Below are 11,102 nucleotides of genomic sequence, written 5' to 3'. Positions count from 1 at the left end.
ACAGATAATTAGGGTAATTGCCATCATGATAAACTCTATGAGGAATGCTATGAGAATGTATAACAGGAAAGGTAATCTAGTTCAGTTGTGGGGTGGGATCAGCAAAGGTTTCCCCAAGGTAATGAAGAGATGAGTAATACTGACAGAAAAGGATTAGATGTGGGGTGTGGGAGTGTCATTTTAGGCAAAGGGAACAGTGTGTGTAAAGGTCCCATGGTGAAGAGGAGAAAGAATGCCAGTGTATTCTTCCTAGAGCAGGGGTCAGTCAATAGACTTTTTCTGCAAAGGGCCAGATATGAATATTTCAGTCTTTCAAGCCATATGGTCCTTGTAGTAACTACTCAACTTTGCTGTTGTAGTGCAAAAGCAGGCATAGACATGTAACCAGATGGCTGTGGCTGTATTCCCATAAAACTTTATTTTACAAAAACAGGGTCCAATTTGGCTTAAGGGCACTAGTTTGCCAACCCCTATTCTAGAGCATACTAAGAGAATGATGGTATGTGATGAAACTGATGAGGTAGGTACAACATTCTTATGAGGCTGATATTAATTTCTCCATTTTATGGATGTGGAAATTGTGGTTCAGAGACATGAAGTAACTTGTCCAAGGTCACCCAGCTGATAGTTGGTAGATCCATGATATAAAAGCACTCTGTTTGACTCCAAAGATCATGTCCCTTTCTTCTTTGAAAAAAAAACTATTACTTTACCTGATTACAGATGTAACCATCATTCAAATATCAGACATTTCATAAGTATATAATAGAGATGATCCATGCCTTCAAAATCTCAACTTTTCAAAAAATCTCATGGACAATAATTTAGTATGTATTCCTCCAACTACTTTTTTCTGTAGATATATATTATCATTCTATTTAAAAGTAAAAATGGGATTATATTGGTCACAGTGTCTACAACATCCTTTTTTTTTTTTTACTTACCAGTATAACATGGACATTTTTCCATGTCAATATCAAGATACATGGATTTACCTAATTATTTATAACAATGCATCCATAGGTCATTAAACAGTTTAACCAGTTTCCTATTGATGGATATTTGGGTGGTTTCCAATGTAACTTTGAATATCCTTGCCTGATATCTTTAGGTGCTTGAGTAACACCTGTGGTCATACCAACTCTCCTATGCTGTCTTTCAAGTGATGTTATAGGACCTTCCACGCAGCAGGCTTTTGGGGGTTACATGGGTATCTTGGGGGTCATTTTACTTCTTAAATATATAAATAGGGCTTCCCTGGTGGCGCAGTGGTTGAGAGTCCGCCTGCCGATGCAGGGGACACGGGTTCGTGCCCAGTCCGGGAAGATCCCACATGCCGCGGAGCGGCTAGGCCCGTGAGCCATGGCCACTGGGCCTGCGCATCCGGAGCCTGTGCTCCGCAACGGGAGAGGCCACAACAGTGAGAGGCCCGTGTACCACAAAAAAAAAAAAAAAAAAAAAAAAAAGAACTAGGGACTTCCCTGGTGGTCCAATTGTTAAGAATCCACCTTCCAATGCAGGGGACGTGGGTTCAATCCCTGGTCAGGGAACTAAGATCCCGCGTGCCATAGGGCAACTAAACCCACACGCGGCAACTAGAGAGAAGCCCGTGCACTGCAACTACTGAACTCCATGTGCTCTGGTTCCTGTGCACCACAACTGGAGAAGCCCACGTGCCACAACTAGAGAGAAACCTGAAACAAAGAGCCCAGGCAATGAAGACCCAGCACAGCCAAAATTTTTTTAAAAGACCTAAAGTGGAAACTGAAATGCTCATCATCAGTAGAATGGATAAATTGTGACAAATTCAGATAATGAACCATATGAAGCAATGAAAAGGAACAAACTACAACTACATGCAACAATATAGATGAATCTCAAAAACACAAAATTGAGCAAAAGAAGCCAGACTCAAAAGAGCACATTTTGTATGCTTCCGTTTATATAAAGTTTAACACCCAATGAGCCTAATCTATGAAGTTAGACGTCAGAATATTATTTACTTTCAGGGGTGTGGGTAATAACTGGAAAGGGAGAACAAAGGGGTTTTGTGGGGCTGGTAATGTTCTATTTCTTGATTTGGATGTTTGGACATGTGTGTTCATTTTGTGAAAATTCTTCAGGATTTACACTTATGAATTGTGTATTTTCATGTCGTTATGTTATACTCTAATAAAAAGTTTTAAAATTTCAGAATATTTTTGAAATCAGGTTTTTTTGTTTGTTTGTTTTTTATTTTTGGCTGCGTTGGGTCTTCGTTGCTGTGCACGGGCTTTCTCTGGTTGCGGCGAACGGGGGCTACTCTTCGTTGCATTGTGCGGGCTTCTCATTGCAGTGGCTTCTCTTATTGCGGAGAATGGGCTCTAGGCACGTGGGCTTCAGTAGTTGTGGCACGCGGGCTCTAGAGCACAGGCTCAGTAGTTGTGGTGCACGGGCTTAGTTGCTCCGCAGCATGAGGGATCTTCCTGGGCCAGGGCTTGAACCCATGTCCCCTGAATTGGCAGGTGGATTCTTAACCACTGCACCACCAGGGAAGCCCTGAGATCAGGTTTTTAAGTCCTAAGAATACTTCTCCTTTTTTTGTGGTCATTTCTTGATACTATTCCATTTTTTTCAATTGTGTAGTTACCACTCTATTTCTATTTTTCCATCTTTTCTTCCTAAGAGCAATCTTTTTCCTATTGTCTGAAAATTGTTGAGCTGATTTTGTAACAACAAGGCACTTTACTGCCATCTACTGGTAAATTACCATAATAAAGTTACACATTACAATGTCTACCGGTGAGTGGCACCCATTTACAAGTGATGTCCTCCTGCAAGACACCATTCGCCTAACCAAATGTGATAGCCTTGTCGTTTGGCACTGTTGTGATGAATCCCACAGACAGTAGAATGTTATGCTCTCTAAGTGATTTTATTCTTTCTTCATTTTTTTCCTGTTTGATGTTGTTCTTAAAAACATGGTTTTAAGTATTCACTATCAATCTTATCACTGCAAAGCTTAAGCCCATTGGACAAACATATAAAGATAGAAGTTCAATAAATGCCAATCAAATTGTTCACATCAAAGAATAATTGATTTGCTTTTTCTTTATCTATATCTGAATCCAGAATAGTCCTTGATGTCTTAGGACTGCTTCTCTTGCTCAAAACATTTTGTGAAATAGCCTGGTAACCTCTTCAGAGGCCTCTATTAGTCTGCTGCTTGTTGAGGCTATCATAAGTGCTAGGCACTCTTCTAAACATTTTATATCTACTAATTCATTTAATCCACTACTAATTCATTTAATCCACTACTAATTCATTTAATCTTCTAATCCTCATCTGTAAGGTACCCTTATCCACACCTTGCAGATGAGGCAACTGCAGCACAAAAAAGTTAAGTTATATTACAGGTGATGATATTACAAAAATACTTTCTTTGGGGAGCTTATAGTCTGTTGGGAACACAAAACAAAATAAAAACCATGTAAGGATTTACAAACAAACAAAATAAAGGAAAAAATACTTTGGACACTATAGGATGAGTCATTTTTCTTCCTTTTGGTCCAAGTTCCCTCATTTGTATGACGAGAACTTTGGATTTGCTCAAGGTCTCAGAACTTGAGGATTTTGACTTCAGAGCCCAATCTTGTAATCACTGTGCTCTACCTAGTGCCATTTCATGGCCTGTTTCTGTTCCTTTGCTGCCTTCATGTGGCAACAAATATCTATGTTACCTATGCTCCTGCTATTTTCACCTATGGGATGTTTAGGTGCCCAACTGGGCCCCTGGCTGCTAGCTCCCTACATCCTTGCTAATACCAGGAAAACCTCCTTTGGTTTAAGGACATGAATAATAAGGCAAAAAAAATGAGGATATTGGCTTAGGCCCTGGCATATTTTTTAAAATTGTGATTAAAAAATATATAACATAAATTTTGCCATTTAACTATTTTTTCAGTGTATAGCTCTGTGCAATCATCACCACCATCCATTTCCAGAACGTTTTTTATCTTTCCCTACTGAAACTCTGTACGCATTAAAGAGTAACTCTCCATTATCCCCTCTCTCCAGCTGTTGGCAATCAGTATTCTACTCTGTCCCTATGAAGTTGACTACTCTAGGAACCTCATGTAAGAGGACTCATATAATATTGTAGTTGTCCTTTTGTGACTGGCTTATTTCACTAAGCATAATGTCTTCAGGGTTCACCCATGTTACAGCACATGCCAAAATTTCCTTCCTTTTTAAAGCTGAATAATATTCCATTGTATGTGTATGCCACATTTTATTTATCTATTCATTTGATAGACACGTGGGCTGCTTCCACCTTTTGGCTATAGTGAATAATGCTGCTATGAACATGGGTGTACAAATATCTGTTTAAGTCCCTGCTTCTACTTTTTTGGGGTAAATATCCAGAAGCAGGATTTCTGGATCAGATGGTAATTCTATATTTAACTTTTTGAGGAAACGTCAAACTGTTTTCCACAGCTGCTGCTGTGGTAGTAACACAGGAACGTAGGTAAAAATTTATTAGGTATACACTTAAGAGGTTTGCATTTTCATGTATGTAAATTATACCTCACTTTTTAAAAGTTAAAAGAAAAAGCTTAAAAAATTTTTTCCAGGCTCTTGTAAATCCTTTTGATGTTAATTTCATGGGCTCAAGTGCCTGAGGTGCCTCCTTTTGGCCACCTGTGGTTCTCTTTATTTTTCTCTGCCCTTTTGGGCCCAGCAAAGTAACAAATATTTACTGAGCATCTCCTCTGTGCCAGACCCTGTGCTATGTGCTGAGGAAACGGGGGTAAGCAAATTCGATAACGTTTCCCTCCTAATGGAGTCCACATCCTCATGGTGAAGACAGGCAATAACCTAGTGAGTCCTATTGAGGACAAGTAAGAACCTGCCTGGGGAGTCCTCAGGGAAGATGTCCTTGGGGTAGTGATATTTGAGCTGGGATCTGAAGGCTGATAAATTATCTAAGGTGGTGGTGGGGGAAGCATTTCAGGAGGAAGGATCAGCATGTGCAAGGGCCCTGAGAAGGAAGGAAGTACAATATGTGAAGATCAATGTAGTTACAGTCCAGAAAGCGGGGAAGAGGGCCCTGAGATAAGTCTGGAGATGTGGGAAGGGCAACAGTGAGACATCTATTTGGCCTTTAACTTAAGAGCAATGTGAGTCATCAAACAGTTTTAAGTAGGGGAGAGACATGATCAGATTTCTGACTTAGAAACATTATTCTGATAGCAGGGTGGAGAACAGATTAGAGGGGAGCCAGGGAGAATGTGGAAAGGCCTTAGATGGCTACTGCACCAGTCGAAGCACATAGTGTGTACTCAATAAATATTTGTGGAATGAAAGGACTCCTAACTCTTTTTCTTAGATGAGAGCAATATGTCTGAGCTGTGTAATCAGCTAACAATCCACCTGCTCATCTATCTAACATGATGCTTGTAATATACCCTTAACTGCCATTTTACAGATGAGAAAGCTGAGGTTGAGGCAAAGAAAATCGCACAACCATCAAGTGTGAAAGCCAAATCTGAATCCAGGCCTGTATGACAGACATCAAGCCCAGTGCTGGGGAGGCCTCTTGATATTTGGGGAAAGGGGAGGGGGGCCACACTCCCCTGTACCCACGAGCTTTCTAGGGTGACAGTGACGGGGAAAAGTAGAGAGGGACTTATAAGCAAATAATAAAGGCTAAAGGTTATCTTTATCACCATTAAGGTCGTTAAATACTATGTGTCAGGCACTCTGCCAACTGCTTTCCATGCTTTCCCTCATTTCCTCTTTGCAAAGACTATTATTACCTCCATATCTCAGGTGCATAAACCGAGGCTTGGAGAGTTGACTTGCCCAAGGACACTCAGCTAGAGAGCTCCTATAGGGCTGTGCAGCGACTCCAAAGTGGGGGCAGCAGCCACTGGCGATATTACAGCTCCAGGAGACAGACAAACCCATTGAATCCCGCCTGTGAGCTCTGCACCCATGCGAGCTGGCGCACGATCTGGCTCGCGCGGCCCCGCGCGGCCCCGCGTTCCCGGAGACGTTTGGTCACGTGACCACGGCCCCGCCCCTGTCGGCCCCGCCCTCTCCCGCGCTCCCTCCCTCTCTCCCTCCCTCCCCCTCCCTCCCCGGCCCGGTCCGGCCCATCCCCCTCCCCGCCGGCTCCCTGAGGCCCAGCCGGGTCGGGCTGCGGGCGGCCGGGTGCCGACGGCCGGACAGACGGGCGCACGCGAGGACGGACAGACGGACACACGGAGGGCCGCGGGCACGCACGGCCCGGGCCGGTGCTCCGAGGCCCGCCCGGGAGGGCTGGGGCCGCGCTCAGGTGAGGTGACGGCGACGCGGGCCCGTAAGGGGTGGGCCCGCTGGGCGTCTGCGGTGCCGGCCCGGCTGGCTCAGCGGGAAGGAGGCGCCGCCCGGGCCCGGCGCGGGAAAATGGCGCCGGCGGGCCGTGGAGCACGGCCCCTGTGCGGGCCCGGCCCGGAGCCGCCCCGCCCGCCGCGCTCGTGTCCCCGTCGCCATGTTGGGGAGCGGGCCCGGGGCCTGCGAGCGCGGGCGCTGGGGAGAGTTGTGGGTCCGGCAGGGTTGGGGAGGGTGCGGGACACGGTGTCTGGGGCGCTGAGGGAGTGCTGAGCCAGTCAAGGTCTGCACAGGGTGGCGCTCCAGGTCCGAAGAACTGGCGGGAGCCGGACGTGTGGTCGTGGCCGGGGTCGCGGAGAAGGAGCGTTGGGTCCAAAAGGAACCGGGGTCAGGATCCGTGGGGTTAGGGGTGCAGGACCTGGAGCTGGGTTAGGCCGTGGGACCCCAGGCTGGCAGGGTGCGGAGGGGCGTGGGATTTGAGTTAAGGCTGTCAGGGCTGGGACAGTTCTTTGCGGGGGGTGGTGAAAGGGTTGATTAGAATTGGGGGCCCTTTCGGTACTGAGGCGGGTATCAGATTGGGGTGGTCCGCAGAGTCGCGGGGCAAGTCCGTGTAACTTCCAAGGGACTGAGGACATATATGTCCCCAGGATCCTCCACTCCTTATTGGCGAGAGCAAAAGAAAAAAGTAAGGCTTTGATGAAGAAGAGAAGGGGGATTGAGGTTTGGGTGCAGGAGCTGGCCAGCAAAAGGGATGCAGAGTGGAACTGGTGTGCAAGATGAGAGAGAGAGCCTCCATCAACTTAGGGAGTTTGTGTCTTTAAAAGGAGGGACAGGGCTATTTGTGGGCGGTGACCCAAGGTGTCTTCCCAGGAAGGGGACAGCCCACTGTTTTTTAAGAGCAGTGTCACCTGGGGAGGTCATCAGAAAGGCATTATCGAAGCTGGTGAGAATGGTAAAGGAGTGAATGTGTAAAAACTACAAAGTCCTTGGATCATGTAACGATTGATTTCAGATCATGTAAGTGATTTTCGCTGAGACCCAAAAAGGTAAAGTTGACTTCTCAAGATCTTACCAGTAAATGGCAGAAGTAGTACTGGAATTCAGGCCTGTTGCCTCCTCATTCACCACCACACCTTAGAGGAATTTGCCAGGTGGGAGAAAAGTGTTAAGAAGTCAAGTATGGCAGCGTATAGCAAAGAAGTATTAAGTAATTTATTTTATTTTTATGGTGAGTTTGTCAGTACAGAAACTGAGGGGGATACAGGAAACTATAGGTAACCATCTGTTTGATCATTTCTAGTTCACTTCCATTGGTGCAAAGAAGTTATCTTCAGGATCCCTTTGACTTCTAACTTTGTAAAGTTTTAAGAGATGCTCCTTCTCTTCTAGGTGTTTGCTGTACAGCAAAGGGACACAAAAAGCCTTAAAAAATAACAGTGAGCAAGGGTAAAGACCCAGGATCTCTGTCATGACCAAACTTTTTTTTAATTAATTAATTTATTTATTTTTGGCTGCATTGGGTCTTCGTTGTGCGGGCTTTCTCTAGTTGCGGAGAGTGGGGGCTACTCTTCCTTGCAGTGCGTGGGCTTCTCACTGCAGTGGCTTCTTTTGTTGCGGAGCACTGGCTCTAGGCGCGCGGGCTCAGTAGTTGTGGCTCGTGGGCTCTAGAGCGCAGGCTCAGTAGTTGTAGCACACGGGTTTAGTTGCTCCGTGGCATGTGGAATCTTCCCGGACCAGGGCTCAAACCTGTGTCCCCTGCATTGGCAGGTGGATTCTTAACCACTGCACCACCAGAGAAGTCCCTATCATGATCAAACTTTAATTGAAGTTTGATCATGATAGTGAAGAGTTCAAAGTCCCCATGGCCATGAGAGAGTTCTCAGTCATGATATAGTAGTCCCAGGGCTCCCATATAATCAAAAAAGACTTTCAACAAAAAGGTTATGAGGATGTTCATAGCAATAAGATTTTCAATATATGTTCAATACCCTTATACAGCAACACAATTCATTTGTTTTGGGTCTTTCTAATGCAGGAAGGCCTAATCTTGTCTGTACCATGGGCCCCTTTAGCATCTAGCGAAGCTCATGAATCCCTCTCAGAATAATATTTTTAATTGCATAAAACAAAATACATTGGGTTATAGAGAAACCAATTATATTGAAATGCAGTTAACACAATATACAAATTGTGATATAGTAATATAGATATGATTCTTTTTTTGCGGTATGTGAGCCTCTCACTGTTGGGCCTCTCCCGTTGCGGAGCACAGGCTCCAGACGCGCAGGCTCAACGGCCATGGCTCACGGGCCTAGCCGCTCCGTGGCATGTGGGATCTTCCCGGACCGGGGCACGAACCCGCGTCCCCTGCATCAGCAGGCGGACTCTCAACCACTGCGCCACCAGGGAAGCCCTAGATATACTTCTTTATCAGCAAATTAAGAAATCAGATCTAGTGGTGGGTCTGATAATTATATCAGATGAACATAAATAATTCTTTAAGACATCTGCAATAACTGTAATATGATATAAAGATACCTGTGATTACTGTGGCAGAAGCACAGATACTGCTAATACCAGAATGGTTTATTGCCTACATTCATATTTGAAGAAAATGGTAACTTTCAGTTAGAGGTTAGTGAAAATAAAGAGGTAATTTTTTTTCCCATCCAAGTTCACAGACCCCCTCCCCACCCGCCCCTGAATTCTGTCTGTGGACTCCCATCTATGAACCCCAGGTTAAGGAACCACAAAGGATGTCTTCCATTCAACAGACATTTACTATGTGCCAAGATATCTATTATGTCAACCATTGTGCTAGACTGAGGAGTCAAAGGTCTTTAAGGCAGGGCAGGGTCTTTTCAGTTTGGATATTCAGTCCCATGAGAGAAGTGAACAAGTCAACAGTGGCAGTTCAGGATGTTAAATGCCAAAGGAGAGTTATCATAGGTTCTGAGGACACAGGTAGGCATGTCTTTCCTCTAGGAATCAGTGATGGCTTTGTAAACTAGTGAGACTTGAGATGTGTTGTGAAGGGTAGAGGAGTTTGCCGGATGCAGAATTGGAAAGAAGAGCTTTCAGGTAAGGGCATGCATTTTCAGGAAATGTAATTTAATGTGGTTGGAGTATAGTGTGTGTGTGAAAGAGTGGTTGGAGATGAGACTGGGAAGGTTGTTTGGAACCTGGTTGTGGAAGACCTTGCTAAGGAATTTGGACTGAATCCTTAGCTTTTAGAGAGGTATTCAAGGCTTTCAAGAAGCAGAGTTACGATGGGAGTTACGATGAGGTTTAATTTTTAGGAGGTAAATGGATGTGTTTTGCAGGTGGGGTAGACTGGGAGATCAGGGAAGAAGGAATGAGGGAATGAGGGCCTGAACCAAGGCAGAAGCTGTGAGCATTGAACAGAGTTAGAATTTTCAGGTATTTATATAATTACATTGTGAGTGATGAGAGAGAGGGGGAGTTTTTTAGATTCCTAGTTTGGGGTGGTGGCTGTCAAAGAGGTTAAAAAAAAGGGTGAAAGGAAAGTGAGTAAGAATTGTCATAGATAATAAGGGAGAAGATGGTTTTTGGTAGAATAATAGACTTTTGGAAACCATTGCAAAGCTGTCAAGTGTGATGTCATTTATTGCTTGAGGAAATCATATGTGTCAACAGTGAAAGACTGGGAAAGTATTCCTAGAGTATAGGAAAATCATAGCTATCAATGTCAGGGGTTGGCAAACTATGGCCCATAGGTCAAATCTGTTCCACCACCTATTTATGTAAATAAAGTTTTATTTCAACACAGGCACACTGATTTACATATTGTCTTTGGCTGCTTTCACAGTACCAATGGTAGAGTTTGAGTAGTTGTGACAGAGAATATATAACTCACAAAACTGAAAAATATTTACTTTCTGGCCATTTACCAAAGATGTTTGCCAGTTCCTGATCTGTGTGTCTGAATGTGGGACATTAAACTTCTGATTTACCATCCAATTCCTACATGAGAAGAAAAACCATCTTGACACTGTCTTTCTGGCTGGGTTCCCCATGCTCTGCATATCTGCAGCATGACGTAGAACCCTGAGTATTTTATTTTTATTTATTTATTTATTTAAATATTTACATTTATTATTATTTTTTAATTTATTTTATTTATATATTTTTGGCTGCATTGGGTCTTCGTTGCTTCGCACGGGCTTTCTCTAGTTGCAGCGAGTGGGGACTACTCTTCATCGCGGTGCACGGGCTTCTCATTGCGGTGGCTTCTCGTTGTGGAGCACGGGCTCTAGGCATGCGGGCTTCAGTAGTTGTGGCACGTGGGCTTAGTAGTTGTGGCTCGCGGGCTCTAGAGCGCAGGCTCAGTAGTTGTGGCGCACGGGCTTAGTTGCTCCGAAGCATGTGGGATCTTCCCGCACCAGGGCTCGAACCCATGTGCCCTGCATTGGCAGGTGGATTCTTAACCACTGTGCCACCAGGGAAGCCCCCCACCAAGTATTTTATATTGGTCAGTGATGCCAAGGTTTACTGTTTCGGGGTCCACTGTGGCAACTGTGGTTAGTGCCAGGTTTTTACAGTTTAGACCTTGCTGGGGCTTGTTTTGTCATTTTTCTATTGGGTTGTCTTTTTCAAAAGATTTCTTTATATTTTCTGATTATTAATCCTTCCTTGGTTATACATATTACAGATACCATTTCCCAATTTGTTGCTAATCTTTTTAAATCTCTAAGCTGTCTTTTGTTAAGAAGTAGAGACACAGATGT

The 11,102-nt window shown here is 44.4% G+C and overlaps 1 protein-coding gene across 3 annotated transcripts in view; it reads left to right on the top strand.

Annotated features, from left to right (window-relative positions):
- The first annotated feature begins 6,187 nt into the window (after positions 1-6,187).
- The window catches only part of NCOA6 (nuclear receptor coactivator 6), a 97,205-nt gene continuing 92,290 nt past the window's right edge, over positions 6,188-11,102 (top strand). For all 3 annotated transcript variants that reach the window (XM_082670248.1, XM_082670247.1, XM_082670249.1), the window contains exon 1: positions 6,188-6,319. The gene's annotated coding sequence lies outside the window, so the exon portion shown is untranslated. The remainder of the gene's footprint in view (positions 6,320-11,102) is intronic.

Source organism: Grampus griseus (genome assembly GCF_964374135.1).
Source record: "Grampus griseus genome assembly, chromosome: 14".
NCBI classification, from domain to species: domain Eukaryota; kingdom Metazoa; phylum Chordata; class Mammalia; order Artiodactyla; family Delphinidae; genus Grampus; species Grampus griseus.
The sequence above is the reverse complement of the archived record's forward strand: the minus strand, read 5'-3'. Positions and strand labels throughout refer to the sequence as shown.